Source organism: Hydra vulgaris, chromosome 01 (genome assembly GCF_038396675.1).
Source record: "Hydra vulgaris chromosome 01, alternate assembly HydraT2T_AEP".
NCBI classification, from domain to species: Eukaryota; Metazoa; Cnidaria; class Hydrozoa; order Anthoathecata; family Hydridae; genus Hydra; species Hydra vulgaris.
Window position 1 is genome coordinate 53,571,755 of NC_088920.1, and position 18,246 is coordinate 53,590,000.

General features: G+C 29.6%; 1 protein-coding gene across 3 annotated transcripts in view; it reads right to left on the reverse strand.

The window, feature by feature from the left end:
* LOC136075437 (uncharacterized) overlaps positions 1 to 18,246 on the reverse strand; it is an 85,636-nt gene that overhangs the window by 65,954 nt on the left and 1,436 nt on the right. The window contains exon 1 of one of the 3 annotated variants that reach the window (XM_065788597.1): positions 17,804 to 17,969. The exons of the other annotated variants lie outside the window; for them this stretch is intronic. The gene's annotated coding sequence lies outside the window, so the exon portion shown is untranslated. Of the gene's footprint in view, positions 1 to 17,803; positions 17,970 to 18,246 lie in introns of those variants that run through there. 3 annotated transcript variants of the gene reach the window in all.

Genomic DNA, 18,246 nt, shown 5'->3' on the forward strand with positions numbered 1-18,246 from the left:
TATTTTAGGAGTTACATTTTGTGGCATTCAGATTAATTGCGTGTTTAACTGTCTGGTGGTACATTTATATCTGTGTGAAATAGCTCATTGATAAGTATGTTTGTTTGTTTCTCAGTATTTCATTTGAATTTCTTTATTGTTATATATGATGCATATGATGAATATGATGAAAGTAGTTGTTTACAGATACACTGGTGTTTTGAATTGCTTGATGTTTGCGTGCAGAATTCTTCAATTAAGCTTACTGTAATCTGTAACCTTGGCAAGTGTTTATCAAGCTTCTGGTTACTTTGCTACCAACAAATATTTGCTGTTTGTGTGCATCCCATTAAGAATTGTGCTACACGAAATGTCTGCCATTTTCAGCGAATCTGTTTGTGTCATATGTTTATCACAATTTGATATTCAAAATGCAGAAAACATTGTTTGTGTGGGCAAAAAAGGCTTGGAATCATTGATGACATGTTGCCTGTCATATAATGATTATGAATTGAACAATTAGTTGTTATCTGGCCCACCAGTAGTCAAAGTACATGCTGACTCTTGCATGTAAAGTACTAAGGTCATCTTCAACACCATATGAATGGAAGTCTCATTGTTTTCTGTGCACACAACTATGCATACAGGATGTCAAACATCCTGATAGATGTGATTATAGGCGTGTTCAGACACTTGAACTTCGAGGTGGGGTTCTAGAAACTTGTGCAAAGCGTTTATTAATGGCAGGACAAACTGATACACAGGCTATTGATGTGCAAGCTTGTCTGAATTCATGTTACTGTCTAGTTGCAGAAGAGGCAGTTTATCATAGAAAGTGTCATACAGAATTTTCTGCATCATCAACATTTGAAAAATCTGGCCATCCAGTTGATAGTAATAAAGAAAAAATGGCAGCATATATAGTGAATTCTAAATGGTATGAGTCGCAGAAGAGTAATGTGCAAAAGGATAGCAAGCGTATAGTTGTTACAGCTGCAAAATAGTTGAAGTCAGCTATAAGTGACGCAAATTATTCGATGGACAACTATCCGGCATGTAGAGAACTTGATAATCTGCAGACTGCCAAGAATTGGATCCCGAAGTTACTGAACACTTTCCTTGATAATCTTATTTGCAACGATGTTAAGCAAGTATCTATTGGACATACTATAGTTCAGGCAGTAAGACCAAAGAGTGTTGTAGCACCAATTCCATATGGATTGGGTGTTTCTGTAGATCATCTTTTTGGCAGAAAAACTTTAACATGTTTTACAGACTTGGGTTCAGTGTTTCATATGATGAAGTTTGTTGTTTTAAACAGTCAGCTACATAGTTGAAGGAGTGTGAGCCAAACCTGAATTGTCCCGAACTTTTTACACAATTCTCAGCTGACAATATTGAACATAATGTTTGCACTATTGATGGTCTTAATTCATTTCATGGCATGGGAATTATCTCTATGTCAACACCATGTCACACTAATTTGTCAGCTGCAGATAAAAATCATGAGTTACCTGTATCTCATCTTCAAAGGAGCAATGTAAATGACGTTATCAAGAGCAACGCCATACCTATTGTAACATACGAGTATCCTAGCAAGTCAGTATTGACTGTGATGTCATTCAAACCAATTGTGGAGGTACTTGCAAAAATGAAAAAAACAGTACCTATTGCTGAGGATGTTTTTTGGCAAGCTGGTTGGTTGTTCTCTAGTGAAACAAATCCAAGAGTAGGTTGGTCTGGATTCATGCATGACATCAGCACATGTAATGAAGTTCCAACAAAAGCAATAATATATATGCATCCTATCATAGATATGAACCCGAATGACGTGACATTTGTGAATTCAACACTGTTGTACATCATAAACCAGGCATAACAAATGCACATACCCCTTGTGTGACATTTGATCACCCATTATGGCTCAAAGCTATTGATATAATTCAAATGCAGAAACTTAACATTGTTTGTCGCCTTGGTCCATTTCATATTCTTATGAGTTTTTTGGGAAGCCTGGGCAATGTCATGAATGGCTCTGGACTCAGTGAACTGTTGCAGTGCTTTTACAGACCTAATACTGTCAGTCAAATGATGATTATAAAAGCAGTGAAAAGGGCATTACGTGGTCATTACATGTTGGATTCTGCCCTGAACATTATGATTATCAAAAAACTTTTGCCAAGCACTGCAACGCAGCAAGTCGTAACTGATGAAGGTTGTGAAAACATGCAAAATAACACTTTCAATGCCATTCCTAACCCATCAATCAATCAACTTCCTGATAATTTTGATGAGTTGACTGAAGATAATGGTAACGAAGTTGGCTGTAAATTAAGTGAGGAAGATTTAGAGGCTCTGCAGGTTTCTTACAATGCCATAATAAGCAGACAAATGAATGTTGATCAATTGCAGGCATCAGTCAGCCTTAAGAAATTAGTCAGATTAGTGGATGAGTTGAAGGAGAAGTTGGTTAAAACATCCAGGACAGCAAAATATTGGCTTCAGTATTGCAGGTATATTGAAGTCATCAAATGCTTCATGCCAGCTGAGAGGACAGGAGACTGGGATCTTCATTTGAGAACTGTAGCCAGTATGTTGAACTTATTTGCTGCCACCGGACATAGTAATTATGCCAAGTCAGCTCATATGTATTTGCAAATGATGCTGTAGTTGCCTGAAGATAATCTTTGGCTGTACAATAAGTTCATGAATGAAGGCTTCCACAGCATTAAGCGGAGCAGTCGTGTTTGGGCTGGATTGTCAACCGACCTTGCCATAGAGCAAGTGATGATGAAAGCCATCTAGGAAAAGGGAGCTTGGACACACGGTAGAGGCATGTCAGAGAGTGTTAGGGTTATGTGGGTGAGCACTGTGCACAAATGTGCTTCTTTATATTCTGCAATGATGAGTTTGACAGATTTAGATCACTCCTCTGATGATGCGCAGCATGTAGAAACCAGTCAGTCACAAGCTCAACGTGACTTAGTCGATATAAGCAAGTTGCTGGAGTGGTTAGAAATGAATAATCCATTTGATGCCATAGACACCTGTCTTCGTAGTCTGAGCTCTGGAGTATGTGCCGGCAAATTTGATGGTGCAAGTTGCGACTCTGCAAAAGATGTGGGTGGCAGCATAATGACCAAGATGGATGGTATAACGTACGCTGATGCATGTATTAAAATGGCTGACAAGGTGAAGACTCTAACTAATATAAGCACTGTCACCATACCATCAAGAAAACAGATAAAGAAAATTAATGCTTGTGTGTTGTTCAGCCGATTGCTTGTTATCATGAGCAAAAGCACAGACATTTCCAAATATTTCAATTATGAGTTAACCAGTACGCCTGCGTTGTTGTTTAAAAATCAGTTTATGAGAAAACCTGTAAAGGTGCAACTGAAGACTGAGCTTGTTAAGTCAATAGATGCTACTTTCAAGCTGTTGTCAGAGTCAGTTTTCATATTGGATGGTGGTTCTCTCCTACATAGAGTTAAGTGGGTGAAAGGTTTACTTTTCAATGACATTGGAAAGCAGTATGTTCGCTATGTTGAGACAAATTACAACAGTAGCACTATCATAGTTTTTGATGGATATTGTAATGGTCTTAACATTAATGATCATGAGCATCAACGACGTGCAGGCAAGTGTTCACCAGACATTCTGCTCGATGGCAACAGAGCTCCTAATGTAGATCAGACATTATTTCTGTCTAATGAAAGAAATAAAAAGAAGTTTATTGAATTCTTAGCAGCATTTCTAACAAAAGCACAGTTTACTGTAAAACAGGCTGTAGATGATGCTGATACACTTATTGTCAGAACAGCTGTTGATGTAGCCAAGAACAGTAAAAAGGTAACAGTGGTTGCCAACGATACAGACATTCTAGTGCTGCTATTATATCACTGTAATTTGGAATTAGGCCATCAGCTGTATGAAGTGTTTATGCAATATGAGGTTCCGCAAAAAAAAACTAGTCAAAAGCAATTGATTTCTATATGTGAGATATGTCAAAATCTAGGACAAAATACGTTGATGGCACTACCAACCATTCACACAATTGGTTGTTGTGATTCAATGTCTGAATTGTATGGGCATGGTAAAACAGGTGTGTTTAAAACACTAACTAGGTCGACTGAATTACTAGCTACCTCATGTATTCTGGGGTCAAGCAATAAAACTCCACAACAGGTGTTGTCAGCTGGCAAAAAACTTTTTCTTGCCATATATGGCGCCAAACAAGGTGACAGTTTGAATAGTTTGAGGTATGCTAGGTACTGCCATCTTATGTCAACCAGCACAGTGCTGTAATGACTGAAGATCTTCCACCTACTGACAACGCAGCTAAATTCCACATTTATTGTACACATCTACAAGTTTCTCAATGGAAGAGGTTCATGACATCCACCGAAAAACCTGAAGATTGGAGATGGAACTTGGTTGATGGACACTATGTGCCAGTTACAACTGACATAGTCATTGCACTTGATGATATACTTAATGTTGTCAGATGTCAGTGCCGTAATTCACCTACTCACCAGTGTGCAGCAAATTCTCAATGCTCATGTAGAAGACATGGTTTAAAATGTGTGGCTACCTGTAAGCATTGTCGTGGAACGTCTTGTGAGAATGTTGCAACTGTCAACTCAGAAAACCTACTTATGATTGACAATGATGAGTTGCCAAGTGAAGGCGTGGATGAGAACCTCGAGTATTTCATCCCACAGATTAATGAGGAAACTATACATGCATAGGTATGTTAGTATGAAATTTATTATTTAATAATACAAGTAACCTGGTTACTAACATTTTGTTGTTTTGTTATTTTGTTTGTACGTTATTTTGCTTGTATGTACATTGTTGTATGTCGCGATATGCTGTTTTTTGCATATTTTGACCTCATTTTTCAGCATACCATAACTTTTTTTCCCCAAGCTTGATTTTTCTAGATTTTGCAAGATTTACTGTTTATATGATGAAGTTCTAAAATTTGCTTTCATTTGTTTGTACAGAATTTATTCTGGGTCAAATCTTCGTCTACCGGACTATATTGAAAAGATAATAGCAAAAACTTTTTTCAAATATCTTTTTTTTTTTTTTCCCATTATTTCTTAAAATTGCGGCTTTGCAAATAATAATAACTATTATTTACTTTTAAAAAGTAAAACAAAAATAAAAATATTACCAACAAAAAATAATACTTGATGCAAAAAAAAACTCAAATCTTTACCAGTGATTTTTTTTGTGACAAACCAAGATTTAAGTTTCTAAGTACCACTGCACTTTCACTTGCCTTACGACAAAAAAGTTAAACGTAAAAAATGTTAAACATAAAAGTTAACCCTTTATAAATATTTTTTGATGTAGTGTTATAATATGTTTACAAGGAATTTTAATAACTTTTTAATCAAATTTTTTTTGAAAAACCAAGATTTAAGTTTCCAAGTACCATTTTAGTGGCACTTGGAAACTTAAATCTTAAACTTTATGGAAAAGTTAGGTTAATAAAAATCAAACTTTTTTACATAATCATCATTCAAAGTGGTTTTTATAAAGTAAATTACTTCTTTTATCTAACCGCTTAAACGATATCTTTAGAATTGCTTAAATACTAAAAATTGATAAAAACTGGCTTAACTGAAATTGCTTACTGCTTACATTAAATGTGTACGCAAATAGAGGACCACTTTACGCTTTAAACCTAAGCCTTTAATCTCCTATAAATCTTCCTAAATACCTTTTGAAAAAAGTTAAACCATTAAATTAAAATAAATCTATGGGTTATGATTCCATTCATACAGCTGTATTGAAAAATTAGACACTAACTTTTTCAAATTATGTCAGGTCAGGTCATAAAGCAACTGGTAATTGCTTGGACTATTAAATACAGGGCTCGAAATAACGAACTTTTTTGTTACTGACAAGTTTTATGATAAATTTGGTTGGTGGACATTAGGGTGTGTCGATTTTCACTTTTTTTTTGAAATTTGATGATGGCTAGTATTTTTTTTTTTTTTGTAAATCAGTATGCAAAACATGAAAATAATTTTTTTTTTTAAAAAAAAAATATTTTAAGCTTCTTTTTTTCACCTTTAAACTATTATTTCGATGAAGACCACATTTATTTACCAAACCATGTAGTAAACTAGAATTTAACTTTGTGCACAAAATTGTGCATGTCAAAATTTAGTTTAACAAACAAGGTGTAAACAACAATCATGTTTTAAAAATTTCCATTTTGCAATGTTTATATATTTTCTTGCATTATGTTGGAATAATGAAATGTGTGTTTTATAATTTATTTACAAAGCATTATAAATCTGCAATTTATAATACTTTGCTATTAAATTTTAATATCTTTCAAAAACTTGTATATGTGTGTATATATATATATATATATATATATATATATATATATATATATATATATATATATATATATATATATATATATATATATATATATATATAAAATTGCGTATATATTTATTTATATAATAACAATTAAAAAAAAGCTATCCTTCAAATAGCTGACATTGATCATATTCAAACTCGAGAACAAAATAAAAAATTAAATAACATTCAATAAAAAATCAGGTTTCATAAATAAAAAAATTAAAAACAGACCGGGAGATGCTTAATAAGGAAAATGACTTATTTTTTCCCAAGAGTGACTCAGACGAAGTCTGTGAAAATACAAATGATAAAAAAAAAAAAAGTACAAGTAAAAAGTGTATTATATAACACCATTAATACAAAAAATATAGCATTAGCAAGCTTAAGACATCATACAGGTTTAAGAGAAACTGTAGAAATAGCAACTGCTGCCCTTATTGATGCTGAAATTATCACTGAAGGAAACACTTGCTTAATTATTGACCACATCAAAGTTAAGCGAGCTCAAGAAAAAATTGGAAAAGAGTTGACCTCAAAACTCTGAAATGAACTGAACAATAATGGTTTGAGTTGTACTTTTTTTGAAAAGATTACACTAAAAATTTTTTTTGATGTTGAAGGCAGAAAATTCCCAGGTTTAATAAAAGAAGAACATTATACTGTGTACAGTGAACCTGGTGGAAATTATCTATTCCATTTTGTTCCTAATGAATCAGATTTAAAAAAAACCTGCAGAGATAATTGCTGATCATTTAATGAAATGGCTAAAAAAAAGATGTTTACATTTGACATTGGAAGCCATAGGTTATGATGGCACTAATTTAAATACTGGATGGCCAGGAGGAGTGATACAATGGGTTGAAAAAAACATAATAAAAAACTTGTATGGATTGTATGTGTTCTGTATACTGGGGAACTAGGGTTAAGAAGTCTTATTAAGAGTCTTGATGGTTCTACTAAAGCCAGCCATTATTAGTCAGAACTGCTGGGTAAGATGTTGAATGATGCTACCAGGGTTGATAGGTTTAAACCATGGTTTAAACCAATCAAAAAAATATCAATTTAAACCAACTAATTTTTTTTAAAGCAACTTTAAATATTCAGCAGGAAAGTAAACCAGGGTTGTGTTTACGAATATAATTATTTTTTTAACTAATTTTCAAGTAAGTCTTTTCATGTAAATGTGAATGTACTTTTAAAATCATAAAGATGTTAAAATCATAAAGATGCTTCTGCAAAATAGTTTCTTATATATATTAAATTTACAGCATGTTATTTATTTGGTATTGCCTATTTGTTTTTTACATGCAGCAACAGGTGTATATATATATATACATACATATATATATATATATATATATATATATATATATATATATATATATATATATATATATATATATATATATATATATATATATACATATATATACATAGAAAAAAAATCTCTTCGTCAAATTGCCAAAATTGTTGGTTAAACACATTCTACTGTTCAAAGTATTGTTAAAAAATTTGAAATGACTGGTTCTGTTAATACGTTACCAAGAAGTGACCAACCAAAAATTTTAAATTCACGAGACAGAGTATAATTAAAAAAGTCAATTCAAATCCACGTATTAGTGCACCAAAATTAGCAGTAGATGTTGAACTTGAAATTGGAAAGATAGTTCATCCAGAAAATATTAGATGAATACTTAGAAAGTCCGGATTAAATGGCAGAGTACCTTGAAAGAAATCGTTTATAAGTGTAGAAAATAGACGAAAAAGATTGGAGTTCACCAAAAAGAATGAAAAGGAAGATAAACAATTTTGGAACAAAGTTTTATTTACTGACGACAGCAAGTTTAACATTTTCAGACCTGATAGCCATGGAAAAATATGGAGAAAAAAGAATACAGAACTAGAAGAAAAAAATTTAATTCTGACAGTGAAACATGGAGGTGGAAGTGTGATGGTTTGGGGATCGATGGCTGCAGCTGGAGTGGGGAGTTGGGTATTTATTTAGCCTAAAATGGATCGCTAGGTATATTTGGACATTATAAAAAATAACTTTAAATCAGATGCTGTTAAATTAAAGTTAGGAAATAATTGGATATTTCAACAGGATCGAGATCCAAAACACACTGCTTATGTTGTAAAATCATGGTTGCTCTACAATGTTCCAAAACAACTGCATTCTCCTCCCCAATCACCAGACTTTAACCCAATAGAGAATGTGTGGGATTATTTAGACAGAGAAGTCAGGAAACATAGAATAACAAATGTTAATATGCTAAAAAATATCTTACTAGAAGAATGGAATAAATTTCCGTCTTCTTATACTGAAATATTAGTGTCATCGATGAACAGAAGATTAAAAGCTTGTGTAAATGCCAAAGGATGCTCAATAAAATACTAAAGATTTTTTAATTTTTCATATTCTTGCTTTTTTTACAAGTTTTGTTTAGTGTACGAAAACTTTTGTGACATTTTGTTAATTCAAAAATTAAACTTTTTGAGTTTTACAAATAAATATTTTTATTTAGTTAATTATTTTTTATTTCTTGTACAAATATTCTTGTTACTTTGATAAACAATTATTTTTTTGCATTTAAAATGATTTTTATTAAGAGCTTTCTCTAAATTGTAAGGTGTACGAAAACTTTTGTGACTGAGTGTACATATATAATATAGGAGTGTTGTTTATATATTTATATATAATATATATTATATATATATATTCAAATAATTATTGTCTATATATAATATATAATATAGACTAATTATTTGATTCAAAACACAAGCATTCAATATGTATATACTATTATTTTATTTTTCATTTTGATTTAAATATTAGCTGTTCATTTAAATTTTACTAAAGGTTAATGACTTTAATAGTGCTTTAAGGTGCCTTTTAAATAAAGGAGATAATTACAGTAAACTGAATGATTAAAAATATATATATTTATATCTTACACAATTGGCAAGAGAAGCAATAGAATAATCTTTATAATAAATGCAATAAAGTATAAAGTAAAAAATAAAGCAATAATAATCTGCAACATAAATTTGGATGCTAAGTTAAAAGTAAACAGTAAAAAGCTTAGTGACTGACATTGCAGCTAATATGAAATCAATGCAACAAGTATTGTCATCTGAATAAGTATCTGAATAATTACTATTATTGGGTGTGCTGCTCATATGCTAAATATTTTAGCAAATGATCTTAACATTGAAAATGTGAGCAATCATGTTACACAGATAATAAAGTATATATGAAATAATCATCAAGCTGGAGCAAATTCAATAAAAGCTATTTGAATAGTGAATCTGTTTTTAAAAATGTATCACCAATAGAATGGTGGAAATCTCTAAAATCTTTGGACTGCAACATGGATATTGAAGGTTTATTAAACGCACCAGCTTTTAGTGCTGGACGTGAAAAAATTATTTCAACTTTTAGGCTTGTTCATTCTAAGTTAAGAAACAAGATGGGAGTAAAAAAAAGCAGCAAAGCTTGTTTTTATATACAGAACATTAAAATGATGTTTTGGTTGATGAATTACAGAAGAAATGGTAATAGAAAATATAATTTACTCAAGTAAAAACAACTCATGCTCTTTTTTAATTGAAAAAGTTAACTAAACACGGCTTATTTAAAAAAAAAAAGATTTTAAACTAAAAAAACCATGGTTTTTTTTGTTTTTTTATAAAAAAAAACAATGGTTTTTGTTTTTTTTTCAAAAAAAATGGTTTTTTTGCAACCCTGGATGTTACCAACCTTGAAATCAACCCAGAATTTTTAAAAGTGTGCGAAAACTCTCCACTTATCTACCTCAGTGACATCTATTAAAACTGGAGTTCTGCATAAGAGACTTGCATTACTAGAAATCAGTCCTCTTTGTCACAGTAGATTGGCTAATTACTGCTTTAAGGTTTTGCAGAATTTGGGTGTCTAAACATGGGTTAACAGGTGACCTTTTAAATAGGTTGAAAATGATTGTTATATATTAGGGTTTAATTGAAATTTACTTTAATGTTAAACCAGTTGGGTGCCTATGTTCCCAACTGGTTTAACATTAAATTTGTGCTGGGTGGAAGGACCAATAAACTTACTTAAACGAATGCAATTGCTAAAAAATCAAACTCAGTAAGTAATTGACATTATTTTACCCACTTTCAAACAATCAGCATGGTATGCTCACCCTGAATCAGTTTTGCGAAGTATGCTCTGTAGTCAAATTGAAGACGAGCGAAAAGAAGCAGTTGATAAAATAGTTAAATTAAGAGGAGTAGGGAATGATGCACTTCAATTTGGAGATCTTTTAGGATTCAAAAGACTCTTGTCATCATTAGGGAAACAACCTGTTTATCTGAACATATAAAATGGAGTGATATTACTGTACCACTTCTAACATGTCATTTATCAACTGAAGCAGTTAAAGAATTTATTAACACTCCAATGAAAGTAATAAATTGGCCCTCTCATACACAATCTGTTGAAAGATGTGTAAAAATGACATCTGAAAGTGCTTGAAATTGAAAACTATTATTTAATCATCTTTAGTTAGATAACTATTTTTTGGACTTGTTTTTTTTATGAAGTAAATACAAACATATGATTATCTGAATACTTATGATTATATACTTATACTTATACTTACGAGTGTCTGAAAAACTTGATGTTCTACTTTTTACTTTAAACTCTAAATTCTTTCTAATTGATATAATGAGCTGATATAAAATTAGTTTTTGGTGTTACAAGAGTGTGAGTGTGTGTGTGTATATATATATATATATATATATATATATATATATATATATATATATATATATATATATATATATATATATATATATAACCCTCGGAGTTAGGGTTGGCATTTGGCAATGCCAACCTAAAAGTGTTTGAGGTCGCTAAAAAATTGCTGACCTCATTTCGACATTATATGATAAGACCTTTGTATCAAATTTTTTTTGTTGACCTGATGCCGACCTCTAATTGCAGTTTTTTCAACTTGCAAAACGCATAGTTAATAATAAACAACTTCAAATCATCATTCCTATATAATCCAAAAAAATATAAGCATTGTGAAAAAGAAGAGTGTATATTCAAAATGTAATTGTTATATAAAATATTTACTATTTGCTTTGTGTTATTTCAATACATTAAATTTGTTTATTTTTATACATGTAGACCTTTTTTCTCTTCTAGCTTAAGTGTACATGATATCTATAAGTCTAGGTATTTACATACTTATTTATGGCCAAACCAACCCTCACCAAACTCACAAGATTTCTAAGAATGTTGGAGCTGTATTAAAAACTGGGATTGGTATTTTTGGCTTTTGTAGTGTAGTCCTATTATATTGCATTATTGACTAGCATGACGTATAGTGCAGGTGGTGAGATCTGTTGCAAGGACATGCCCCTGACGAAATGACCAATAGATGTCATTTTTTACTGCACAAGTGTCTGGGACCTATTTCGAGCCCTGATTAAATAGTGCACTGAGTACTATCTGAGCTTTAAGTCAAGTTTTTTAACAAATCCAAAAATGACTAAAGTGCCGAATATTGTAACACAAAAAACCATCATCATCACCAAGTTCCCTAAATTTATCATTAACTAATATTCATTAACTTTTCTTCTGTTCAATCTTATCTCTTGCAAAATTAACCAGAGATACTTGCTCTTTGTGAGACTAATTTGAGTTCAACTGTCTCATTTTGTGGTAAGCTAGTGTTTATCTTGTGTTAATGGCTATCTTTCCTTAAATAGTAAAGACTCCAATAGTCACATGCTTGGCCTGGAGATCTACATTCGTAAGAATTCAACCATTTGTTGGGACACTAGGTTCGAATCCACAGACTATTCTTTTATGTGCTTTTGTGAAGCACCAGTTCACTCTATCACATTTGTTCTATATGGCTCTCCTTTATCTCAAGATTGCACTTTTTTCAATGTTATTTCTGATCAAATTGACCAAGACCGTTCTCTTTATCCTTCAGTCAAACTAATTGTTGTTAGTGACTTAAATGCTCATCACACTAAATGCCTTGGCTCTAATGTCAGTGACTTTGCAGGCTTAAGATCCACAAATTTTGTCTTTCTCAATCTCTAACACAAATACTTTCCAATTTACTTTCCAGACAATCCAAATCATTAACCTTCTTTACTCAACTTTTTATTTTTTTATGATCCTAGATAGTTCTCAGCTTCTTCACATTCACCCTTAGGTGCTTCTAATCACAGATATCTTAACATCAATAATCTTATTTTTCTTCATCATCAGAATCCCCCTATCATCGTACCACTTACAACTACCTTAGAGCTGACTAGGACTCTTTCCATGATTATTTTTGTGATGGACTACGGGTAAAAATCTATTGTATTCCTCCTGATAAATGTGCTTTTCATGTATCTCCTTGGATTCAGGCTGGCATGGAATCTTTAATTCCTTCTCGACAATTCTAAATCAAATCTGACTCTTCTTCAGAGTTTTTCTCTCATTGCGCTACTGCAACTTTCAATTGTAACCATTACTTCTATATCTATCTTCAAAACAATTCTTTAGTAAACAGATGTCTGTTTACTATAGTTAGAAACCATTGAAAAAAGGTTTGGTGTAAAGCCAATGTCTGCTATTCTCAGGTCACAAAATCTTGTGTTTCATCTCAAAAATTTGGCTCTAAGGTTTCTGGAAAATCTTAAACAGTGCCTATAATAAGAGCTTAGACTCTTCTATAGCTTGTGGTTCAGACAACATACTTGTTATAGTCTTGCAGAAGTGTACTGCGGAGTTGTCATCTACACTTTCAATACTATTTAACAAGTGCTTATCAGAATCTTGTTTTCCAGCCTACTGTAAAACAACATCTGTTATCCCTATATTTGATTTTCTAATTTTGATTAAAAATAAATAACTGACTTGTCTAATAGACAGTCAGTTACTTTTCATTTCTTGTAAGTTCAGGGGTTCCTCAAGGTTCTACCATAGGTCCGATACTTTTTTAAATTTACATTAATGATCTAGCAGAAAATCTCACATTGCACAATCATCATCACACAAGTTGGCATTGCTCGCTGATGATACTACCATTAATTCTTGTCTTGAAGTTGTCTTATAAGAAGCTTTATTAATCTAGATCTTCCTTTATTTATGAACAGTAATGAACTCAATGAGTAATCTACCATTTGTTTTCTAGGATTAACTCTTACTTCCAATCTTTCTTGGAAACCATGTATCAAATCCATTGCAAAATTAACACCTGCTAAGGTTGCATCTCTTTATCATGCTCGCCACTTTCTTACTTCAGATTCTATTCTTTATTTTGAAATATCTCTACTCTGTCCTTGTATGGAATACTGTTGCCATATTTGGAGCGGATCTAATGCCCTTTAATTTAATTAATGCCCTTTCTCTTTAAGAAAAGATACAAAATGAATTGTAAACATTAGGTCTTGTTTTAAATAAAAAATGGTTCAGCTCATGAGCTCATCAGCTTGTCATGATTTTGACGTCATAAAATTATCCTAATTTTTTTTATTTAAGAATATTCACTTTTTTTCAACTACCGCAATAAAATAAATTACCGCAAAGCAAGGTTATTTTACTAATTAAGAAAAACAAATCTAAAAGTGTTATTTTGTAAATGTACATTTACATACAATGTACATACTATGGAATGTCTATTTTGTTTCAACTTTTTTTTTTTTTTTTTTAAATAATTAAATTTGATATCACATTTTTTATTATCATTTAGCATAAATTAATTTCTTTCTATTCTCGACATTTAAGTATGAATGAATTAAAATAACCTGATAAGCCTAAAATTGCAACTTTGCAAATGTTTTTTTTACTTTTCAATAGATATTAACAAAAAAAATATATTACTTGTTGCAAAGAAAAAAAAACTCAAGTTAATTTGAGTTATATTGCTTCAACCGTAAATTCAAGTTAAAAAATTAGTTATACCATTAAAAGAAGCTTTTTTTAATTATAAAAAAATAAACTCTTTAGAAGATGTCATTTAATGTTTGTAATGTTTTTTCATTTTTTTGATAAAATCAATCATTATAGCAAAACAAACCAAAAAAATTTAAATATCAAAAGTCGCGCTAATATAAAATAAAACTTAACATGGACAATTTTACTAATAAATTTTTGCTTTTTTAATTTTTTTAAAAAGTTGGGTAATTATTTTTGTTATTGTTTGTTATGAGAAGATGTCTAAATAAATATTCGTGCTATTGCTAGATGATAAATAAAAGTTTCTTTAATGTTTCTTTTATGATTTTTTTTAAGCATTGTATAACATCCTTTTTTTTCCTTTTGCTAAATATTTTTGATAAAAAAGTTAGAATAACAAAAATGAAATTTTCTTTATTTTTTCTTAACTTATTACATTTGTAAATGTGCAAATATCAGGCTTGGTCGCGAAGTGGGTGTGATCGCACTCTATATCTTACCATGCATATAATATTTAGTTGCGACATCATGGCCACAGCTTTTTAGATGTTTTGAAAATATTTCATATTTCACAGGAGACAACTACTAAAAAAACTAACTAAAAAAAGAAATGAATTCTTAACAAAGAAAAAAATTTTACTAAAACAAAATAAATTACATTTAGAATAAATTATTTCAAAACTACTCTCATTTATAATTTTTTTATAAAATTAAGCGACACTTTTATAAAAAGTAACAACTTACTATTAATGGTTATTTAATTAAGAAACAAATATTCTTCAATTTATCAAACCGTAAAATACAATTCTTTTTTTAAGTTTTTATGTTTTATTTCAACAAGATTCTAATAAAACTAATGGTAGTTAAATTATATAATAAATAAAAAAGTTTAAAATATTTAAAACAATTCTTCTTAAGACAAACAAGAGAAATAATTAAATCGTTACTATAAAAATATTATAATGACCATTTTTATTTAGGAGTGTCTTCATAATGTTTAGAAAAATTCCTCAATGCACCATACCCTGAAACACCAGTCTATAAAGATCAGTATCCAAACTGCACACTATGTATAAATTTAATAACTTGATACTTCAGGAAAGTCTACTGGCTTAATATTATAACATATATTATGAATGTTTATATTATAACATATATTATGAATGTTATGAAATGTAAAAGGAATATTGCATTCTAAGTAAATTATGATTTTAATTTATCTTTTGCGAACTAGAAGCACATTTTTATTGCATCAAATTATTAGAAAGTAAACTTTAATGGTTAAACTAAAAAGGTAAAATATATTTATGAATAGGAAGCGAAACTGCCTCACAATACTGCTGATGTATTTAGTGATTAGACTTTTTAATATATATTCATGCTTTTGTTCTGTATGGACTGCTGCAAGGTGCTAGTTTACCTTAAGGCACTTATATAAATGTATGCTTATATTTTGTTTGACTCTCTGGCACGGTGTCCATCCACTTGAAACTCACATGTACATATATATATATATATATATATATATATATATATATATATATATATATATATATATATATATATACATGTATGTATGTATGTATGTATGTATGTATGTATGTATGTATCTACATCTATATGTACATAGTGATATATATATGTACAAAGTGATATATATATATATATATATATATATATATATATATATATATATATATATATTTATATATATATATATATACATATATATATATATAAATATATATATATATATATATGTATATATATATATATACATATATATATATATATATATATATATTTGTATATATATTATATGTGTGTATGTATGTATATATATATATATATATATATATATATATATATATATATATATATATATATATATATATATATATATATATATATATATATTTATATTCAGTCGCCTGTAAGTTCCTGCTTTTTTATTTGACTATTAATTTTATCAACCTTGATGATTAGTATTTTTTTTTTTAATTTTATTGAAAACGCAGTTGTTGTTGAAAGTCTTATTTTTATAAAACCAAGCGTACAAAAATTTTCAAAAGATTTTTATTTAAAAATTAAAAGATTAGTCTATATTATTATTTATATAATTATTTCTTATAATTATTAATAATACTTTACTTAATATAATTTTAAAATAAAATTAAAAATTTTTTTTTTATGAACGATCAATAGAAGTAAATCATCGCTTAGTTCAAATGTGCTTTGCTAATAATAAATCATTTGAGTACAAAAGATTATTTACGAATTTAATTGTTTTTGCATATCAACATAAATTTGACATAATATAAATTTAAATCTTTTCAAAGCATCTAAAAAGCTGCAGCCAAGTTGTCGCAACTAAATATAATTTGCATGATTAGAAATAGTGCAATCGCACCCAACCAAGCCTGAAATATTAAGCATAACTTTATACAAACTTTTTTATGTAACGTCATTGAAACTTCATAAGTGGTTTTTAAAATGATAATTACTTCTTATATCTTTCCGCTTAAACAATATCTTTTTATTTGTTTAAATATTTGAAAATGTTAAAAAAAACGACTTAACGGAAATGGCTTACCCACATACGTAAAATGGCTTAACACGTATGTAAATGGAGCGCCTTGTTTTACATTTTTTTACTATCACTATGTTACTTTGCATTAAATCAAGTCTTATTCATTTACTGTGACTGTTCCTTAGTGCTCCAAAAATATTTTTTATCTAGTATTTTTCTTCAAACAACAGTTCTTTGGAATTCACTCCTTTCATTTTGCTTTCTTGATTCATATAACTTTGCAATCTTTTAAGTTGTCTGTTAATCGTTATCGTACTTCATACTTTCTTGTGAAGCACTATCGTGCTTCAACTTTCTTTTCTCATCCAATAACTTTCAACTCCGTTCAAAATGGTTGCCTTGTTCCAACAAGTGAAAATCAAATTGAACACAGGTAACCAGCGAAGTGCCTTATACTAGATGCTGGGACTTATACTAATTATTCTATGTATTAGATATATAGATTATTCCTATTAAGTTAAACACTGGTTAACTTAAACTTTTATTATCTCAAACTATTTCATTTGGTCCCTTCAAACTGTCTAATTGATTTTTCTCCAGTTACTTTAATATTGATATAATTCATTTCTGAATAGAATAGATCTTTATTACATATAATATAATGCTATAATAAAACAATTAAAAGATAAATCATGATAAAAACATTAAAAAACAATTATTTTATAGCTTAATGAATTTCTAAATTAAAGACCTTTTAGACAACACAATGATATCCTATAATATAATAGGATATCATTGTGTTGCTGAACTATTTCAAATGTTATATTTTGACTGTATTGCATGAATACAATCCAAAACATCTTTCATTGTAACATAAGAAAAATAATAAAAATTTGAAATATATATTTTATTATTGAATAGAGAAAAATCGCTAAAATTTGAACTTATACCTCATGTCAGCCAAAGTTCAACTTAACAGGAATTCGCTTTAGTCAAACATTCCTTAAGTCAAATCATTTTCCTTGGTCTCTAGGAAGTTCAAGTTATCGGGAATTAAATTTATTGGACAGTATTAGATGTCAAAGCAAATTATTTGTAGACAACAAAGTTTGTAGCTGCTATTTCTAATGAAACAGATTTTAAAACAAGCTGTTAATAAAATATGGGAATGAGAACGGGTTTTTTGTACTTTTTCAAAATAACCAGTTTATAAAGTTATTGATACAAATTAAACAAACATAAAAGGGAAACAACTGAAAAGAAAAAAGATTTAGGCCCATAGTTTACAAAAGACCTAAATTAAAAGAATGTATTGCAATTATAAATAATAAAGCCTGTTTTTTAGGATTAGTAAGCAAAATTTTTGAAAGAAATAATAAAAATGTAATAAGGC